The 22,361-nt window shown below is 35.1% G+C and overlaps 1 pseudogene; it reads right to left on the minus strand.

The window, feature by feature from the left end:
• Positions 1-18,774: 18,774 nt before the first annotated feature.
• On the minus strand, positions 18,775-19,962 carry LOC118006214 (annotated as a pseudogene).
• Positions 19,963-22,361: the final 2,399 nt, after the last annotated feature.

Raw genomic sequence — 22,361 nt, forward strand, 5'->3', positions numbered from 1 at the left:
AAGATGTGGCTTGCCTGTTCACAATCCTTGGCTTATCATAGAGTTAATTAAATTTTGTGTTTTTCTTTATGATCATTTCTGCAACTTCTATGATTAACCTTTTACATTTTTTCAGCAATAATTTAAAAAAATTAGTGTAGTTAGCTCATTTTTATTGTGTGTTCTATGATACTAGAAAATGTCACTTAATTTATAGAAATTAAATCTAAATATTTTTATTATCCACAAATCTTATATTTACTTAGTATAGGCCTTGCCATCATGGGATGTTTTTCTATTAGAAACTTTGACAAATGTGTTGTAACCATAGAAATGATTTGTGAGACAGCAGGAATAGCCAAAATAGATTAAATTAATGTGTTAGGTTTAGTGTTCACACAGCATGCTTTACTTTAATTGATTACTCTATGGCCAAACTTAAATTACTAATATCAGTGCTGATAGAAGAAAATGAATATTTAATAAAACACCCTTTGTATCATAGTATCAGATTAATCTAAGTGAAAAAGCTATTATTTGTAATAAGCTTTTAAGGCTACTTTGATATCTTGAATACATGCAAGGTTAAAGTGCTTATAAATACAAAAAGCAGGATAAGTTGAAATAATTTAATGAAAAGTCTCTGCAATTAACTTTGAATTATGATGCATTTGGATTTTTAAATTAAGTGATATACTTAAATTGAGAAGAAGTGGCAATAAATTGTTTCTAGCCTTGAAATTACAGAAGACTCATATATCAGTGGGTTATTTAAAACAAAATTACATCAACAAAAATAGCAGAATAAGTGAATGGAAACATGATTAATTTATGAACTTTTTTTTTTTTTTTAAAGATTTTTTAATTTTTTATTTGAGACAGAATGAAAGAGAGAGAGCACATGAGAGGGGGGAGGGTCAGAGGCAGAAGCAGGCTCCCTGCCCAGCAGGACTCCCGGGACTCCAGGATAATGACCTGAGCCCAAGGCAGTCGCTTAACCAACTGAGCCACCCAGGCGCCCTAATTTATGAACTTTGTAACAAAGACTTAGAATCCACTGATTCTTACATGTAGATAATCTCAATACAAATAATTCATAGATAATGTAGATTTAGTCTCCAAATCATCAGTCATCATCATTATCATTAATACAACAGTTTTTGGAATAAAATTCAATCAGTAACATTAAGGAGTAGCACAGCATTACTAAAATTTAAAAAATAGTAATAATTATATAACCAAGGAAAGACCTTGTAATATTGAGAGTAAAAATAGAGTAATGTTACAGATAAGGGAAAAAGAGGCAAATTTATGTATTAAATAGTACCTTGTGCAACTCCCAAAGATAATGTAATAGTGAATTTGTTTAAATTCCTTAACTTGGAGATGTATTACAAAAAGAATCCTGTGTACACTATAAGATTAAAAGTGTGTAATACCCTGATGGCTTACTAGGTTTGTTGAACTTCCACTGTGTCTTCAGCTACATGGATTTTATTCCATTATATGTTGAATTGAAGGTCAATGATTGGGAAAAGAAATAAATTCCTGCTTTTTACCGTCATAATCCTCCCAAAGTAACTGAATTAGGAAATGGAAACATTACCGTGAAAACCAGAAGTTTCAAGCAAAGCCAGCTCAATGGGCATGGCCCCAGTGCAGCCATCCCGGGTCCCAGACTTAGAAAGACAACGCACTTGGTTTAATGCTCTGTTATTGCTGTCTTGAAATTCTGAAGAATTATTGAACAAAGGGCACTCCACTTTCTTTTTGTCCTGTGCCTCTTGAATACTATAGTGAATCCTGAATACACATAGCAATAGATAGATAGTATCAAACCTGTTACATCAGTGTGAAGAACTGTCATGTTTTTTAGGTCAAGAAGAAGCTGACTGGGTGGAGTTGCTGGCCATGTGGCTTAAATGAGCCATTTACTTCAGGAATACTTGATAAGAACATGATTATTCTCTGAAACTCAGAATAAGCTCATGACCTTGTGTTTTATTCCTTTTAATATACGATTTCTAATTTAGGCTGACTCTGCCAAGGATATTCTCACTGGCACAGTGGTGAAGAAAGCCTTCTGGGCTTGATAAAAGCAAACAAATAAATAACAACAACAAACAAAAAGAAAAAGAGGTGCGCCTCGGTGGCTCAGTCGGTTAAGCAGCTGCCTTCAGCTCAGGTCATGATCCCAGGGTCCTGGGACCGAGCCCCACATTGGGCTCCCTGCTCGGCGGAGAGCCTGCTTCTCCCTCTCCCTCTGTCTGCTGCTCTGCCTACTTATGCTCTCTCTCTCTGTTAAATAAATAAATAAAAATCTTAAAAAACCAAAACAAACCAAAAAAACAAAAAGAAAAAGAAAGAGATGTATTATCAATATTAAATTGGAAAAATTAAGGGGGAAATTACCTTGAGTATAAGAGAATCATTTTGTGAGGACAAATGCATTATCTACAAAGAATATGTAGTAGTATGAACAGTAAACACTTTTAGAATAATAAAAACGTGATTAATACAGGTATTAAAAGGTAAGTGGAAATCTTTAATTCACCTCTGAAAATTATATCAATAAAATCCATAGAAAAATCTGAAATGATATATATTTTTAAGGACACAATTAACTAGTCTGAGTTAATAAGCTTATGTGAATTTTTAAATGAGGCCAAACAGACATGTAGAGAGTTCCCAGATGTCTGGGAAATATTCAAAATTTAAATTTTCAAAGCAATAAATAAACTTTAATCAATTGTTAAGAGTAGAAAAAGACGGGCGCCTGGGTGGCTCAGTCGTTAAGCATCTGCCTTTGGCTCAGGTCATGATCCCAGGGTCCTGGGATCGAGCCCCGCATCAGGCTCCCTGCTCCACGTGGGAAGCCTGCTTCTCCCTCTCCCACTCCCCAGTGCTTGTGTTCCCTCTCTTTCTGTCTCTTTCTCTCTGTCAAATAAATAAATAAAACCTTAAAAAAAAGAGTAGAAAAAGACCACAGTTTCTGACCTCAGTGCAATAATTCATGAATATAATAAGCTTAATACCACAATAACCAGTAGGAAATTATAATGCATAACTCAGAATCTAAATAGCTCAAAATGCTCTGAAAGGAAATGAAAATTACAATGAGTATTTAGAAATTAAGAACTCGCAGAACCCAACATAACAACATATATAAAATACACTTAAAAATTTACTCAAAGAAAACATGAAAAGCCATGTATCCTCTCATTTTAAAGGTTTTTATTATTTTTTATTGAAGTATAACTGACATACAACATTGTATTAGTTTCAAGGGTACAATATAATGATTGGATATTTGTATATATTTGGAAATGATTTTCACAGTAAGTCAAGTTAGCTTCCATCATCATATGTAGAAGTTTGTTTTCCTTGTGATAAGAACTTTTAATATCTATTCTCTTAACAAATTTCAAATATAAAATACAGTATCGCTAACTATGCTCGTGATGCTACACATTACATCCCCATGACTTATTCTATAACTGGAAGTTTGTACCTTTTGACCCATTTCACCCACACTCTACCCACTTCTTTCATTATTAACAAAAGGCAATGAATATCATGTAATTATTACATTTCAATTCATTTATTTGAGAAAAATGGATAGAAAATTAGTTGAAGCTAGAAATCGATGAAATTTAATGAGACCTTATTATATGCCAATGCTGGCCAACAAATATTACATGAATTATCAATTTCAGTCTTGAGTGATATTATTGTTAGCCCCATTTCACCTAGGAAGGAACTCAAGCACAGAGATATTAAGTAACTTGCCCAAGGTCACACAGCTATGTACAAGGAAGAGCTGGTGTATGAAGAAGGTCAATATAAGTCCATAACCTGGGCTTTTAATATCTATGTTGTACCCCTGATATATAATAAAATAGGTCATATTGACCATGCTCATCAAACCTTGTTCTGAATGCTTTACATGTTTTAATGAAAGACTGAAGGGATTAAAAAAAAAAAGAAAGAAATTAAAGCACATCAGGACTGTTGTGCTGTATCCACATGTGAAGAAATTCTATTCTTTTAATCATAATTTCACTCTTTTGGGACATAAACTATTGTTCAATAAATTATATTTTAAGCTTTGATGGTCATTTTAACTGATCTTCTCACCCTAGCTATATTTTTTGAGGGGTCGGGTGGGGAGAGGGTGGGGCATTGGAAGTCGTTGCAAATGAAAGCTCATAGAATCCATGGGACACAGTAATCCGGGAATTATAAAAGGCACATGTCACTGGACACTGGAAAGTGAAAATTATGGGTAAGGACACACAATAGCTTTAATCTTTTCAAGATGTCACCCTCGGTACCTCTGCGAGGAGCACCGTCAGAGCTGGTACGACGAGAGCTTACCAGGGTGATTACACCTTCCACCACTGTGATGACCCAACACCTCCAAACTCTCCCAACTCTTCAGTCAAATGCCCCATTTGGAAAGGCCACCCTGAAGGGGTCAATGTGCTATTGGTGAAGGTGAGAAATCTAAAATTGGCATAGGAATCCTCCTCTGTTGGTTCCACACACCTGGCAATAGAGGAGTATTTAGCAAGCAGGCTGTCCAGGCAGCACATGTATACACAAACAAAAGCTCACATTTAATCGTACATGGTTGCTTGTTTCTCTTGCTTTCTCATGACACTCATAGGGGCAGAAACAATGACATAGTTTTCAACATGTTACCTAAATGAGTTTTTCAATTCATTAAGCATTTGATATCAGCATGTTCAGAGAATTGGTGAATATTTAAATGAATGATGAATGATGAAAAATGTTCATTTCTAGAAGACTACTGAACACCTCTACCAAACAAGAAAGCCATATCAATTAGAGACATCACAGAGTAATAGCATCATATACAGCTTAATAGAGATCTTCTTTTTATACAATCCATAATTGACCAGAATATTTTATAGTTTGCCTTGACTGCCATCAAAATTTTAAAAAAAATCAATTCATACTGAAAGATAGAAGAAAAAGTAAATATATTGCTTATGTGTTGTTGACATCATGTACCATTTCTTGCAAAATGAAGAATGACAAATTGAAAATTACATGACCTGTGAAATACACCATCATTTACCACAAGCCTTCCTGCGAGGATTTTATGTAGTAGGATAAATAGGCTGTCAAAAAAAAGAAAGAAATGACTTATAAAATTGTCATCCAGTTGAGTGGCAGGTTTTTGTAAGAATATTTTTTAATGAGAATGTTGAGTTATATATATATAACTCATGGATGCCAACTATAAATCTTTAAAAATAAAAAGGCATGCAGAAAAGAATATCCATTTTGAAAACGTGAAGTTAGTTCATATCTTGGATCATGTAGTAAATATATGTGCGATTTGCATAAGGAGTGGATTTGAAAGGAAAAGTTTAAAATTATTATTCTACTTCTTGGAATCATATGAAGAGAAAAAATGTTTTTATACAATGGGAAGTGGGAGATGTGTGAGTGGATTCTTTCTAAACTACTTTTAAAATAAGTTTTCAATAAAATTTATGTAGCATTTATATTTCCACAGGAAAAAAAAAGACAGATAAAATAACACAAGGGAAATATAGAAGTCACAATTTCAAATTTCTTTTATTACATTATATATAAAGTGTATACAGACAAATGAAATATAAAGCATCGTATAGCTCCAGGAGTGTTTTGTCTCAAAAAACTTCCTTATCTCATAGATATCCATGGCTTTTTTACATTTGAGTTCTGTTTTAAAGAATTTACAATGAAAATCTTCAAATTGCCTTTAGGATGTATTAAATTAATTTATTATGTCAAAGTCCCTGGGAAAAAGATTTCATAAGTGAAACAGGAGAATTCAGTTTGTTTATTTTACTGACTCAGGACAACATGCACATCAATTTTGAAAATTCGAATTACAAATAAAATTGTTTGAGAACTCACTTGCCCTCCTCTTTCTTTTTGATTACTTTGAGACCTCATAAACTCACAGACACATGATTAATTTGCATATTAAAATTTCATTTGTGGAGAGATTATTTTGGTACCCTATTGGACAGCAGGATTGGTTCTTCAGTAGACTTTGGAACAGGTAGTGGCCAAGAGGGTGGCACTGCCTAGTGAGGATGTTTAGGGATGACCTTGGAAGCTGTGGATTGTCAAGAAAATGCACACGTGTTCTCACAGTCAGAACATCAAGCACATTGGTGATCCGTGATGTCTGGAACTGGAACTGGCATTTCAACTATTTTATTCTAATCCTATATTGATTTATTTTTGCTTCTGTTAATTCCATTCTTATAAAGTTGAGTTTTTTCCCACACAGGACTGATCTATCAAGTATGGATTATAGCTTTCAAAACTGCCTTTAAGCTTACTATTGCAATGATTTGTATAATTAGTTCAATCATAGAAATGTTTTTTCCTCTTCAAAAGATTAGCCATTAGATCTATAGTCACATTTGTTTTCTTTTTTCTTGTCCAGTGAGAAAGGTTTTATTACAAACAGTATTTTTAAGTTGCAGCATGTCTTGCTTACATTTGACCTAAATGTTGCCCTTATATTTTGTCAATTGGATTCTTTCAATCTGTTTCCTCTAAATAATGATGATTTTTCCATCAGAGGCCAGTCAGGAGATAAGCCATGTTGTAATTGGAATGGGGGCAATTTACCAAACGAATTAATACCTAAAACAGGTGAATGGAGTAAAGAATGCAGTAATACCAAATATAGAAAGCAGTCACTATTCCTGGGGTGGAGACGTAGTACAGAATTTCTTCCCTTACCTCTACCCTCAAATCCAACCCTGCTCCTGTTTGCCACTGAGCATATGCACTCCCTGTGATCTAGTTATCTCATTTTTAAGTTCACATACATCAGATATACGTACATATATGCATCAAGACACAAGTATAAGAGTATTCTTTGCAGAAAAATATGAAATCATCCCAAATCCCCATCTAAAGTAGAGTTCGCAAATATTATGGTATATTCACACTGTATAATAGCATGACATACAGCAATAAAAAAGAATAAATTGTATCTACACAGCAACATGATGAGACTCAAAAAGATAATAAGATACAGAGAACAAAATAAGGTAAAGAGAAACTAACTCATAATGTACAATTCCATTCATATAAGATCAAAAAGTGGGTAAACTAATATACAGTGTTAGAAGCCAAGACAGTGATTAATTTTAGAGTAAGGAATTGTGGTGCCTAGGTGAAAGACCGGGGAAAATTTCTGGAATGCTGATAATAATCTATTTATTGACATATGTGTGCTCATTTTTGTATATTTTTGCACATACATGACACTTCGATTTATTGATTTTTTAATTTGTAGATATGAGGAAAGAAATACAAATACAGTGAGTAGCACTTGCATTTGGATTTCTCGGACCACATAGGGAAAGCTTTTCATACCCATCTTCTGTCACTCCTGAAGCAGGGATATATACAGAATAATTCCTTCATTTAGGTATCAAGATAAGCCATGCATCCAGCAATTGCAGAAGGGGAAGGTAAATGATGAGATAATGCAGAGGCAGAGACAGAGGTGAGCAAATGCAAAAAGATCCATTCTAAAAATTCTGAGTTTTGTAATGGTAGGGACCGTGGTGGAAGCATGGGTGCGCTACCCTGGCTCTCAGGAGAGCAGCTAAGTCATTTCTATGGGTGCTTGATTATTTTATAATTTTATTTTGAACTACAAATGTAACATGAGCTCAATATTGGAAAAAATGGAATGAGAATAGTGTAAAGTAAGGATAACCAAAGCTTTCAAAAGCATAGAAAATTAACTTTTATAAGGTGCATGTGTGTGTGTGTGTGTGTGTGTGTAAGACACTATATTCTAGAATGTATAGATTGTACAAAAATTATATTTTAGAGGATAATACCACAAAAGTTTTTATATCCAGTGATGCTAAACCCTTCTAGTTTTCAGTTTAATATGATAGTCTTGCCTACATTTAGTTCGACATTTTTTTTTAAGATTTTATTTATTTGAGAGAGAGAAAAAGAGCGCACGCACAAGTTGGGTGGGGGTGGGGAGGGATAGAGGGAGAGGGAGAAGCAGACTCCCCGCTGAGCAGGGAGCCTGACCAGGACCCAGGACCTTGAGATCATGACCTTAGCTGAAGGCAATGCTTAACCGACTGAGCCACCCAGGTGCCCCTGGTTCTTTGACTTTTAATGTAAATTTTAGATTCAACTTGTCAATTTTCACACACACACACACACACACACACACACAGTTGGATTTTGAAGCTTCTGACACTTTTTGGTTGTTTAACATTAAAGGAAACATATTTGATGGCCTTTTTTTACATATTCCATATATATTATTTTAATATCTTAGAATAATATACTTTATAAGAAACATTATTATTTCCTAGTTTTGAAATTGTTTTTAGTTTTTCATTTTGTGGAGCCATGATAAACAGCTCCATGCATAAAGGTGATGCAAATTGTTCGAATTTTTCAGTATAGTGTTATAAAGTATTAAAAAACAAAATCCAACTGCATAAATTTGAAAGATCTTATTAGCTCTATTCAATGATTCATGAATCAGGGAGCATCCCATCTAGCAAATAGAAAGCAACTCTGAGGAGCAGTACAAAATGAAAGACTTTTATAGGCAGAACGGAGTGGGGACAAGGAAGTCATAAAAGCAAAAAGTGAATCTGTTGTATTAAGGTCACTGTCTTGTGGGGCTTGGCGGGGTTCTTTTCTATTACTAGTCTGAACTGATAATTCCTGATTGACTGGTCTAAGATTCCAGTTTTGGGATTGACAAAACTGAAATTAAATATTTGTCTCAGTTTGGCGAGTTGGGGTTTAGCATAAATGACCCCATTGTGGGCCTATTGTCTTGTTTTTAAGAAAAGTGAACCAAGTCAAAGCTCTTGGAAAACTGTTGTCTTGTGTATCATTTAGAAATATTTTCCATTTTAACCATCAGCATATGTGAGTATATAGAGAGTATGTCATAGCATGAATTTTTCTTTGTTTTGTTCCAGAATATCATTAAGTTTTTCTTCTTTAATTTATTATGTTATGTTAATCATCATACATTACATCATTAGTTTTTGATGTAGTGTTCCATGATTCATGGTTTGTGTATAACACCCAGTGTTCCATGCAATGCGTGCCCTCTTTAATACCCATCATCAGGTTAACCCATTTCCCCACCCCCCTCCCCTCTAGAATCCTCAGTTTGTCTCTCATGGTTCATCTCTCCCTCCAATTTCTCCCCCCTTCATTTTTCCCTTCCTACTATCTTATTTTTTTGACATATAATGTATTATTTGTTTCAGAGGTACAGGTCTGTGATTCATCAGTCTTACATAATTCACAGCACTCACCATAGCACATACGCTCCCCAATGTCTGTCACCCAGCCACCCCATCCCTCCCACCCCCCACCACTCCAGCAACCCTGTTTGTTTCCTGAGATTAGGAATTCCTCATTAGAGTGAGATCATATGATACATGTCTTTCTCTGATTAACTTATTTCGCTCAGCATAATATCCTCCAGTTCCACCCATGTCATTGTAAGTGGCAAGATTGTATTCCTTTTGATGGCTGCATAATATTCATATATATATCACATCTTCTTTATCCATTCATCTCTTGATGGACATCTTGGCTCTTTCCATAGTTTGGCTACTGTGGACATTGTGCTATAAACATCAGGGTGCACATACCCCTTCAGATCACTACATTTGTATATTTGGGGTAAATACCCAGTAGTGCAATTGCTGGGTCATAAGGTAGCTCTATTTTCAACTTTTTGAGGAACCTCCATACTGTTTTCCAGAGTGGCTGCACCAGCTTGCATTCCCACCAACAGTGTGGGAGGGTTCCCCTTTCTCCGCATCCCCGCCAACATCTGTCATTTCCTGACTTGTTAATTTTAGCCATTCTGACTGGTGTGAGGTGGTATCTCATTGAGGTTTTGATGTGGATTTCCCTGATGCCAAGCGATGTTGAGCACTTTTTCATGTGTCTGTTGGCCATTTGGATGTCTTCTTTGGAAAAATGTCTGTTCATGTCTTCTGCCCATTTCTTGATTGGATCATTTGTTCTTTGGGTGTTGAGTTTGATAAGTTCTTTATAGATTTTGGATACTAGCCCTTTATCTGATATGTCATTTGTTGGTTGTCTTTTGGTTTTGTTGACTGTTTCCTTTGCAGTGCAAAAGCTTTTTAACTTGATGAAGTCCCAATAGTTCATTTTTGCCATTGCCTCCCTTGCCTTTGGTCATGTTTCTAGGAAGAAGTTGCTGGGGCTGAGGTCATCATTAAGTGTTATCTTTCAGACTTTGAAAAGATACTCTGTGTGTGTGTGTGTGTGTATGCATGTGTTGTGCTTGTGAGAGCAAAGAAAGACAAAGACAGAGATCCTAAGGATTGCAGAAACAGCATGACTATATTTTTTTTATTTTTTAGCTATGTAAAGAATCAAAATACTAATTATTTTCTGGAAAATCTAAATATTCTAAATGATACATATTATAATTTCATGAATTTAATATATTCATTATTTTTGTTATTTTCAATTAATTTAGATAATGCACACATAATTAAAGGGCAAAGATGCAAGGTTCTTTCCAGAACTGCATGGACTGGGTTATTTTAGCAATTAATTGTAATGCACTAATTTAGGAAGTTTCTCTAAAAGCACAAATTTGAGTATATTAAAATAGTTTCAAATTTCTTTTCCTTGGATGAAAGCTTCTTTTATAGTGCAAATGTATTTTAATTAGAAATCTACATTTAAAAATCATATTAGAGGGAGACTCTCTTTACTGAGATATGCCAGGGGGTAAATAATATTAATGCTAAATATATATCTTTAAAAAAAAGAATAAAATGAACTGTGATATGTCTTTGTTTCAGCACAAGCTTCCAATACCATGCAATTGTCCTTTGAATGAAAGCTGAATCACGTTTTCTTTATTCTAGCATCAAATCTGAGCATTGCAAGAGGTAAACAGTGATTCTTTGATGCTTTACTTCAAAGCTTCTAGAGGAAATTAATCAAATTAATCCATTCTCCTTTCTACTGGCAACAAAAATTATTCACTGCTTTGGACTTGGGGCATTTCACAAGACCCTAATTATACTGGGAAGGGGGAAAAAAACGTATTAAATGGTGGTATTAAGGAGGAGAGTGTAAACTACTCAAATTCTTTTTTTATGCCGGATTGGAAATGTAAATGAGTGCTGCAGGCCCCTGGAGGCTTGGAAACCTTGCAAAGTGCATGGCCTGCCTAAAGGTGGCCGAAGCTTCTCAACCCCCCCCAAGGATGCGTCGTTGCTGCGTGGGAGTTTGTACCAACTTAGGCAGCTCTTCAATGTCTGTGGAAAAGACAGAAATTCATATTTTAATGTGAACTCTCTCCATTTTTGAATGTTGGTGTTAACAACAACAAACAGGCCTTGTAAACAGAACAAAATTTGGGAAATTCCTCCTTATCAAGTGAACAGAAAAATCATTACTTAACTTTGGACCTGCCCTATCCCCAACTAGTTCAAAGCCCCTGAGAGCACTTAAAAAATATTTAAGTGACAACTGTTTCCGAAGGCAGTTTTTCCTTGGGGTTAATCAAGAGAAAAATGTATTTCTTACCAGAAGCCATTGGTTAAAGACCAAGCAACTTCTAATCTTATAGTTAGTGTGAGATTGTTTACGTATTTTCCAGTAATCAAATGATTGTTATTTACAAGAATATTTTTAAAAGTCACTGTAGGACAAGTATTCTCCAGAACAGAGAGGTTTTTCTCAAAACATTTTTTTTTTTTTCTGAAACTATATGGCCTTTTTCTCTCTCTCTTCCAAACCTCTAAAGGAATTCTCATATTTTTTTTCCAAATTGTAGCTGTAGGCATAGCTAACTTATATCAGCTCAGTAGGCAGACTCAGATTCTGAATCCAGTCCTGGTGATTTCACCTCATCCATCTTACCCGAACTCTCTGAGTGCCAGGTCCCTCATCCAGAAAATCATGGTCATTATGGAATCTACCTCATAAGCTTGTTATGAAAATTTTGTAAGGAAATCTTTAAAGCCATCAACATAATAACTGGAAAATAGGTAGTGTTCCATACATCTTAGTTATTATTACATCCTTTCAAGTCACTCTCTTTTGTGTGGTTTACATGAAAATATTGCTGTAGGTGTCAGAAGACACATTTTTCTCCCAATTGAAACTCCACGCATTTCTAGTAATCATCTTCTTGGGGAAAATAGTATTTTTATTCACTGCTGCTCATATCTAATGCATGTTTCAGATTACCCCCTTTCTAATCTTTTTAAAATTACCATAAAATGATAAGTGGCTTTGACAATTATCTAGTTATTAGATACAAATGGATACACAGGAACTCATAGAAATTGAGTGATTTGCCTGGGACCAAAAAAAAAAAAAAAAAAAAAAGTGGCAGAGCTGAGACTAAACCAAGTTTCGTTTGCTTGTTTTGCTTCTATTATACATTTCTATGTGAACACATTTCAGTTGAAAATACACATTTAAAAAAAACTTTGAATGTCTTAATTCATAGACTTTATCCACTAAATTGGAAAGGAAGGGTACATTGACAAGAGAAGACCCCCATTTTTATAGAAAAACACATTTTTCAGTTTACCTATCATGTGCCAAACATCTGGGCACCTGTCAACCAATTTTACATGATTGACATGGTTTGCATTCACATCCAGATGTTTCTGCATTTTGAGATCTAGTTCCACACATTGACAGTTAATATAGATGATCAATAGAAAATCGCATTTCATGGGCATTATGAATAAAGGTCAACAAATTTATTTCAGTTTCCTCTAAATAAATATTTCTTAAATGTCACATTTGCACAGCATTAAAAGTTTTCAGCAAATGCTTGTGGGGAGCACCCCTGTGACACTGATGGTTGAATATATTATCTTGTCTCTTTCTAATGAAGAAAGTAGTATTGCCAACTTTATTTGAACTAAGGGAAGCTCTCGACCACTTCAGATGTCCAAAATAGATTTTATTTTGAAGGATGATATTATGCTAAAATAATAGGAGATTTATCTTTATTGTCCACTAAAGAAATAAGGAAAATACACCACCAGAGGAATTGTTATTTTAATGCTGTATTCAAAAAAATAAAAGTTAAATATAGAACTTTGAATTGCTTTCCTCTTTTCTCCTCAGCTGGTAGAATATGTTAGTATTCTGGAGATTGGGAAATTCAACTTCACACAATACATCCAACTAATGAGATTGCAGAAACATTGTGCTCTCCATCATTTCCTTATCAGTGACAGTCAGTCCATTAAAAGCTCTAACCCCAAGAAGTGAATTTCAGTTTTAAACTTTTGCATTCTGAAAACACTCTTCCCAAGGCTGTTAATAGATAAGATGGATGCCACATTTGGTGACAGTTCAAGATACTTACCCTCCTAGAATTGTTTTGAAACCAACAACAGGCCTATTATCTTCTTTTACAAAGACATTTTATAGTGCTATTTAGTGAATTGTGAAATTCTGAAGGAAGTTTCACTTTTATTTACGTGTGTTTTTGTTTCCTCACACAGTGCAGTATCATACGTTACAATACATGTCTGTGATCTACCTTTTAATTGTGTCTTTTCAGGAAAATTGAATTGATCTACTAAAACCAATCTTCCTCTGGATAGTGGCACTATTTGTCCTTCTGAGGACAGAAAGGTGATGATTCATTTCCGGATCCTTAATAGTTTTGGTCGAAATAAGTTAGGCATGCTCACGACTGAAAGTCAGAATTGTAGAATAATCTCCACAGCATTTCCAAACTTAGTGTGGGTCAATTAAAGAGGAGAAATTTAACAAACTCAAGCACAAAGATATAACTTCACTTCCTGACAAGGAATTCCCAGTCACCCTAAGGTCCCAAAGAAATAACCATGATTGTAGGGCTTGGCATACAGGAAGAGTTAAAGTCTTACTGTTTGAAGTAATTTTGTAAATCTGAACGTTTGTAAGTTCCTTTCTATGGATGTGGTCAGAATAAGTCAAAAGAAGAACTAAATTCAACTCCAAGATTCAGTCCCAGAGGTTTCAGAAAATAGTAGGGAAAATTATCTGAAGCAATTAGGCTTTTGAGAAGACTGGCATATAGGCCACTGCTCTACCTGCTCCTCTCTGGGGGTGGGAGGTAAGGTTACAAATCTATGTTTCTGGAGCTGTTCAATCGAAAACTAGTGGTTTTGAGATATTAAATAACCAAGGAACTAATCAATCTATACTTAGGATCATTTGGTGACACAAAAAGTGCAGAAATAAATATCCCTAGAAATGGTAATGCAGGAGCTGATTTATAATACACATAAAACACGAGGCACTGAGCAATGTTGTGAGTACAGTGACAAACACACGGTGTACTGAAGAGATGAGCGTTGTCCTGTCGGTATGGAGATTAAAATCTGTTTACTAAATGCAGCCAAAGATGGTTGGCTCCCTTTGGAAAATTCCATGTACATCAGAGGATGCTAAATAGAATCAGGATCAAACGTATATTTGAATGAAGTATGTTGCATTTGAAGTGGAATCATCTACTTTTAGGGAAAATGGCTCTCATAAGACCTCAGAAGCTAGGAGCACTATAGAGAGATTGTCAGGGTGAAATTATCAAATATATATACTTACATTAAGATTAATATCAAGAATAGTAGGAAGGGAGAAGTGAAGGGGGATAATTGGAAGGAGAGATGAACCATGAGAGACTATGGACTCTGAGAAACAAACTGGGGGTTCTAGAGGGGAGAGGGGTGGAGGGATGGGTTAGCCTGCTGATGGGTATTAAAGAGGGAACGTACTGAATGGAGCACCCGGTGTTATATGCAAACAATGAATCATGGAACACTACATCAAAAACTAATGATGTAATGTATGGTGATTAACATAACATAATAAAATTAAAAAAAATAAAAGAATAGCCAACATGTATTGATCACTTATTCTTTGATGTTTTATGTGGCATATTTTATTTAAGCTCTGTGATTAATCTATAAGGAGACACTATGTATGTCAACTTCACAGATGAATAAATTGAGTTCAATACAGATTACATATCTTTTCTCAAGATTATGAAATTAGAAAGCATCAGAATGAGGGTTTGAAGCAAGGCAGTATATTTCACAACCCATGTGGTTAAGAAATAAATTATTCTAGATTTTAGGTATATATTATTTGGTGCTAAGAGACTCTGTCAATCCCCCTAGGGGTGGAGGTAAGAGTAAAAACATTTTTTCAATCAAACTTTTGAGAAAAAATGTTTTTAGAGTTTTGTTTTGATTTTTTTTTTAGAGGAGCATGTACGCATGAGGGGGTGTTGAGGTGGGTGGGGCAGAGGGAGAAAGAGAGACAGAATCTTAAGCAGCTTCTATGCCCAATGAAGAGCCTGACATAGGGCTCAACCTTATGACCCTGAGATCATGACCTCACGACCCTGAGACCATGACATGAGCCCAAATCAAGATTCAGGTACTTAACTGACTGAGCCACCCAAGTGCCACAAGAAAAAATGTTTTTAAATAAGTCTAGTCCAAATATATTTTTTTCACCTTCACAATGTACTAGAAAGATAGTTTAAAATGTTTTTCATAATTCAAGATGGTTTAAATTTATACAATATTTACATAACTGGGATATATGTAGGGATAATTAGAGTAAGTTTGTCAGTTGAGTTTCCTGTGCCTCACATAAATTGTGAATTTCAGTGAGCAAGAAAAATATGTTGCAACACCCATTTGAACAACAGAAACTTCCTAGTATAAACACCATGTTTAATATAACAGTTCATAGGCATTACTGTGAAGCATTTGCTTATTACAGCTTTACATTTTGCCTTTTTTTGGTAAACAAAAGATATATTAAATTTCAGAATGATGATGTATGGCTAAAGCTTCTTATTCTGTGTGTCATTAGGATAAGTGGCATATAAATATTCTCTAAGTTCATTCTATATATTTACAACAAAGTGTAATGATTAAACTAATCCTTTGAAATCTGAAAATCACATTTGCCACTTTTTTCCCTCTAAAGATGTCAGATTAAAAAAACATTAGGACTTATGATCTGTGCTTCAATTACAGTTAAAATCAAGACTACATGAAAGAACTCGGTGCTGACAATATTCAATTTTTGCATATGTGGCTTTCCAAAATACCACTGTTGTCTGCTCCTCGTTCTTATTCATCTTTCCTCTTGCTCCCTAGATTGAACTTTTCAACAAATATGCTTATTTTAAAAGGGCCTTGAGTTTTACTGTTATTATTTTGTTTTCCCATTTACTCTTTTTTTTTTTTAAGATTTATTTATTTATTTATTTGAGAGAGAGAATGAGAGAGCACATGAGAGGGGGGAGGGTCAGAGGGAGAAGCAGGCTCCCTGCCGAGCAGGGAGCCCGATGCGGGACTCGATCCCGGGACTCCAGGATCATGACCTGAGCCGAAGGCAGTCGCCCAACCAACTGAGCCACCCAGGCGCCCCCATTTACTCTTTAAACATTAATAAACTGCTGTTCCCCACACCTGTACCTTGCTACAAAGACTCCATTGTGAAATACGTAAATGTATTCTGATATCTGACCCTGATGTGGCTGTGACTCCTAACATAGAATTGACGGATAAATCCAAACACCTCAAGTATAGATAGGTGTAGGGAAATCTAGTTAACAAAAACTGACATTTGTAATATGAGAAAAACTAAAGCAAAATGCAGTGTTTGGCAAATAATATCTCTTGACATACTACAAAGAGTATGACTATTACAGAGTCTGTATTTGTTGTCGCTCATATAGAAGTGGTGAATTTATTGGTCCTCTAATTGGCCTAGCCAGACTTTGATGGCTAGGGACACTCTCCAAATAAGCATCTTGATTATTTCCACTGATATGGGACAGGGTGTATCAACTAAGTGATGTCCCATCTTATCAACCCAATTTGACATAATTAAGACAAATTGCAACACAGTGTAATTGTCGAATCTTTCCTCACTAATATTCAGAAATTTTGTATATACTCAGATTGAATTAGATTATTCATTATTTTGAACTTGGATCTCTATTCCAAGACAAAAAAAATATTGTTTTATGGTACACTATGGTAACTGCTAGGTCAAATGCTTCAATTTTAGCTTCCTTCCACCTTCATAATATTAAATTAAAATAATTTCCAGAATATTTTGGCATATATATGGATTGAGGTATGTATTCTTAGTCATGTTTAGATATGTCCATAGCTATTTGTACTGCTCTTTGATTTTTTTTAAGGTTTTATTTATTTATTTGACAGAGAGACACAACGAGAGAGGGAACACAAGCAGGGGAAGTGACAGAGGGAGAAGCAGGCTTCCCGCCGAGCGGGGAGCCCGATGCGGGGCTCGATCCCAGGACCCTGGGATCACGACCTGAGCCAAAGGCAGACCCTTAACGACTGAGCCACCCAGGCGCCCCTTTTTCTTTGAATTTTATTAAACACTGCATTACATTTTATCAAGCATAAAAGTATTTCTTCCTGAAAAAGAGAGAGACAAGCCAAGAACAGATTCTTAATTATAGAGAACAAACTGATGGTTACCAGAGGGGAGGTGGGTGGGAGGATGGGTTAAATAGGTGAGGAGCACCAGGTGAGGTATGGGACTGTTGAATCACTATATTATACACCTAAAACTAATATAGTACTGTATGTTAACTAACTGGAATTAAAATAAAAACTAGAAACTAAAATAAATAAATAAATAAATAAATAAATAAATAAATAAATAAATAAATAAATAAAAACTTAAAAAAAATATTTTTTTCCTAAGATTTAATTGCCATTTACTAGTGAGATTTGAGATTTGCTTTTCTGAAAATGCCATTCAGGGGCACCTGGGTGGCTCAGTCAGTTAAGCATCTGCCTTCTGCTCAGGTCATGATCTCAGGGTCTTGGGATCGAGCCCTGCATCAGGCTCCCTGCTCAGTGGAGAACCTGCTTCTCCCTCTCTGGCTCCCCCTGCTTGTGCTCTCAATCTCTCTCTCTCTATCTAGCAAATAAATAAATAAATAATTTAAAAAAGTAAATAAAAAAAATGCCATTCAATCTGTGGTTCAACACGTGCAATGATCATTTCAACCTGTATCTTAGAACTGTTTATATACCATGAGAGTTAGCTGGTTTTACATATATGAAAAATTCCTCTGTAAAGCCATATGCTCTCTCTACCTTTTCAAAAGAGTAGTTTTTGTAGATTTAAAAAAATTTCTTCATTACTTTTGTCCTGTTCAGTATTCTCCTTGTTAATTAATTTTGCTAATGTATTTTAATAAGAATAATCTATTTTATTTAATAATTAAATATATTAGCATGGAATTATCAACAATGACATATCATTTTGCAATTTCAATATCAGAAGACATGAAATCCTTATTTTTTCATGAAGAGATCTGATAAGACTTTACATAAATTTTGAATAAATGCTTTTTTCCCTTTCCTCCATTTTATTTTATAGTCCCACAAAAATAATGATCGCTTTTATTAAACAAAAAACTAGGGAGGTTCCTAAAAGAGTGGCAAAAAAGGAATTAAGAAGTCAATGACTGATGGACAGGTTAAGTGGGGAATCAGCGAATCATCTTGACTGGGCTCTTGGAGTCGTTGGTGGTATGGAATTGTAAGCCATTGGATGGATCTTCTAACCTAGAGCCTGTGCACAAACTTGTTGGTGAGCTGCTTGAACTCTCATTTGGGATGCGCTATGGAAAATGTGAGAGAAACATATGTCAACACTGGTTTAGTCTGTGTGGTGGTGCCTTGGCACCTTGGGTGTGTGTATGTTCATGCACTGGGAACAGTAGAGCTTCATTGTGGCCTCACCTGGGCTCTCTGAAAGGCTGATGGAAACATTGGTTGGTGTTCAAAGTACAAACGAGGCGGTAGCCCAAGTCTCCTTGCTGGTACTCTTCCAATATATGGGTGATGCAAAAGTTGGCAAAGACATAGCAGGAGGAGGGCAATCCATAAAGCATCTGGGCTGCCAGCTCAATCAGGTCACCCTGGTTGCGGTTTTCTTCCAGTTCTTCATCAGACTCCAGGTCCAAGGTCATGTCTAGACTTTGTGGATAGTGAGGCACCTGCTCATTGAGTCCAGTGAGATTGAATTTGTGCTGGAAGTAGTCAGTCTTCATGAAATTCACAGAAGGATTCATTGCCACAGAGCCCATAGGCATCAATAGCACTATTTTCCAGATGTTTAAATCATTTATTTTTAATTAATTTATTTTTCTGTACCAATTTCCTGATGCTTCTTGGTCTCTCTAGTTTTATTTTCTTGAGTGATCGTAAAGGTCTTTGAAAGTTAGGTTACTTTTTTTTTTCTTTTGATTTACAAAGCATATAATAAAGTTTTTCTACTTATTTTAAATAAATTATTTATAAAATGCAATACATGGGAATGACATTTTTAATTTCTATGTACTTTAAAGTTTTTGTTGAGTATAGTATTTATAGAGAATTAGTGCCCATTTCAGAAGGGTTCAGCTTAGTGGATTGATTTCACAATGAGAAGACAGCAGTTTAGTTGGAGTCAGATCAAAAACTCCATCAGCCTAGAACATTGTCATCCCTGTCACTACTCCAGTTAACTACTCTCCTGACTTCTAAAACCAAAGATTAGTGTTGCCCTTGTTATACTAATATTAATAAATTATGCATTATGCACATTATCAATAATTGATTCTCCTTTTGTGAATATTCCTTAATTTTTTATGGCTTCTCATGTGACTCGACATTAATTTGGTAGTTTTCAGTTTGGTCTTACAAATAATGCTATCATGAATATTCTAGTGCATGCTTTTTTGTGAACTTATGAATGCACTGCTGTTGGATTCATGTATATAAATAGGGTAGAATTGATGATCTTTGAAAATTTGTGTGTTTACCTTTTGTAGATACTACAAACAGTCTTCAGAACTGGCCTCATGCTTAAGTTTGAGGACATAATGGACTTTGATATTTATAAGGAATCTAAAACCTCAGGTTTTCTTATTTACACAGTCAGAAATGTGTGTATTTAACTTTATAATATTTATTTTATCAATTTTATTATTTCTTCAGAACCTGAATCAGCAATCCAGGGTTGAATAGGCTCTCCTGGTGATTCTCATTGCCTGCTAAAGTTTGAGAATCATGGCCACAATGACATCTTTACCTACGCGGTAGAGTTAGGGATGTTTACTAATGAATTGGTATATCCTTCATAGTTTACAACACTGATATGACAGGTGCTAAGATTTTCATTTTAAAATGATTGTTTTTAAGTGTTAACTGTGGATGAATTAAAATGGAAAGTTTAGGGGCACATGGCTGGCTCAGTCAGTAGAGTATGTGACTCTTGATCTTGTCAGTTTAAGCTCCACATTGGGTATAGAGATTACTTAAAAATAAAATCTTTAAAGTAAATAAAATGGAAGGTTTACTGAGTCAGGGACATTTATAGTGCAGACACCCCCCCAAAAATGCTAAAGACCTAATAAAGGGGTAATTGGGAAGTCTGCACTTTCCGCTTAATTTTTTTTGATAACCTTAACTGTCTAAAAAAATAGTCTATTAATTTAAAAAATATACTGCATTTTAATCTGCCTGTGCATTGCCTTTGGCGATTTGGACAGATACTTAATAAGGAAAGGTCATTTTCATCATTTATTAGTTTTAAAAATATATATGTATGTGATAGTGTTTTATATCCTAAAATATATCTTTTTGTTCTAGAGCAAGGGCCAAGCTATATAACTTTGGCAATTTTTTTGTGGATTATGTTTGAGTTACTAATTCTAATACTGAATTCTCACAAGACCTTTTAGTATCACATGTGTTTTTCCTTTTTTTTTAATTTTGTTTTATTATGTTATGTTAGTCACCATACAATACATCATTGGTTTTTGATGTGGTGATCCACGATTCGTTTTCCTATAACACCCAGTGCTCCATGCAGTACGTGGCCTCCTTAATACCCATCACCAGGCTAACCCATTCCCCCTCTAAAACCCTGTTTGTTTCTCAGAGTCCATAGTCTCTCATAGTTCATGTCTCCCTCCAATTTCCCTCTCTTCATTTTTCCCTTCCTTCTCCTAATGTCCTCCATGCATTTGTTTTTCTTTTGCTACATTTTACTTTTTGCATATGCTTTTATTTGCAGAAAATGTTCTGGTGATTATCTGGCTAATTTTATCAGAAGAAAAATATAATAGTTATAGGTTTAACAATAGAAGAGACAATTACATATGCTCAAAATAAATACAGTCTAGTGGGCAGAACAGTGAAATTTCCATTTTAATTAAAATATTAGATTAGCCATTAGCTCAACTATAAGTATGGTAACTGTCAAAAAAGGGACATGAGAACTATTCCAAAGCAACAGTAACAGAAACAAAAGTGTTATTTTTATTTCACTAAAAAAAGACTGGTTGAGTTTATTATTCCTAGTCTGTAAAGTCATTGATATGCTGTATGAGACACAAAAAATAAATTTGCAGACCTTGGCAAACAAATTTTATTTTGATCATATATTAGTGAATTAGACCAACTGAATTTTGTTCCCATACTTAAATTCATCTGTAGTATATAAACACAACTCAGGACCAAACTGGTATTGCAGATGATAGGTGGGGTTATTTTTGGTAAATATGTACTCCTTGTCATATTTTAAAGCAAGTTCATAAGGTCTTATGTTTTGTTTTGTTTTTTTTTTCTGGACCTACAAGACTGTCATTTCATACCTAGTAGATCAAATCAACACTGATTACATAACAAAACAAGTCAGTGTGTATTTTAAGAAAAGGGTTTTGATTTACGTGGAAGGTGATGACAGGAGTGTCCATGAGGTTATGAGATCAAGTGATAGTGACTGTCAGAAATGTTGGTAGACATGACAGGGTTTTACACAGTGAGGATTCTGAGAAGGGACCTGAGATTATCTGGACATGATAGTGGGAAGAACTGGACTTCTTTCCCATTAGACAGTCCTGATGTCTGAGACCCTGGTGTTCTGTTACCCTACTAGCTGACCACAGTTGGGGTACTAATGTAGTCCTGTCATGACTTAGGAGTAACATGATGGTATGTACAGACATCCTGAGGCTGGGCCAATTGTCACAAGATTGGACCATGGATAACATGCAAATGAATTGTCAGAATAGGTTGGAGAATTGTTCCAATGAATGTATGGGCTAAGGAATGGGGACTGAACTGAGATTCCTCAGGACAGAACTTCTTTCACAACCTTGGGTGGAGGAAGTGAGAGAGGACCTCCAAACTAAGGATGGGGGTTGGCAGAAGACAGAGGGTACTTATTCCAAGGATAAGCCACTTCCTTAATGAATA

The sequence above is a fragment of the Mirounga leonina genome, unplaced genomic scaffold, assembly GCF_011800145.1.
Source record: "Mirounga leonina isolate KUSES-001 unplaced genomic scaffold, KU_Mleo_1.0 Mir_95, whole genome shotgun sequence".
Lineage (NCBI taxonomy): Eukaryota > Metazoa > Chordata > Mammalia > Carnivora > Phocidae > Mirounga > Mirounga leonina.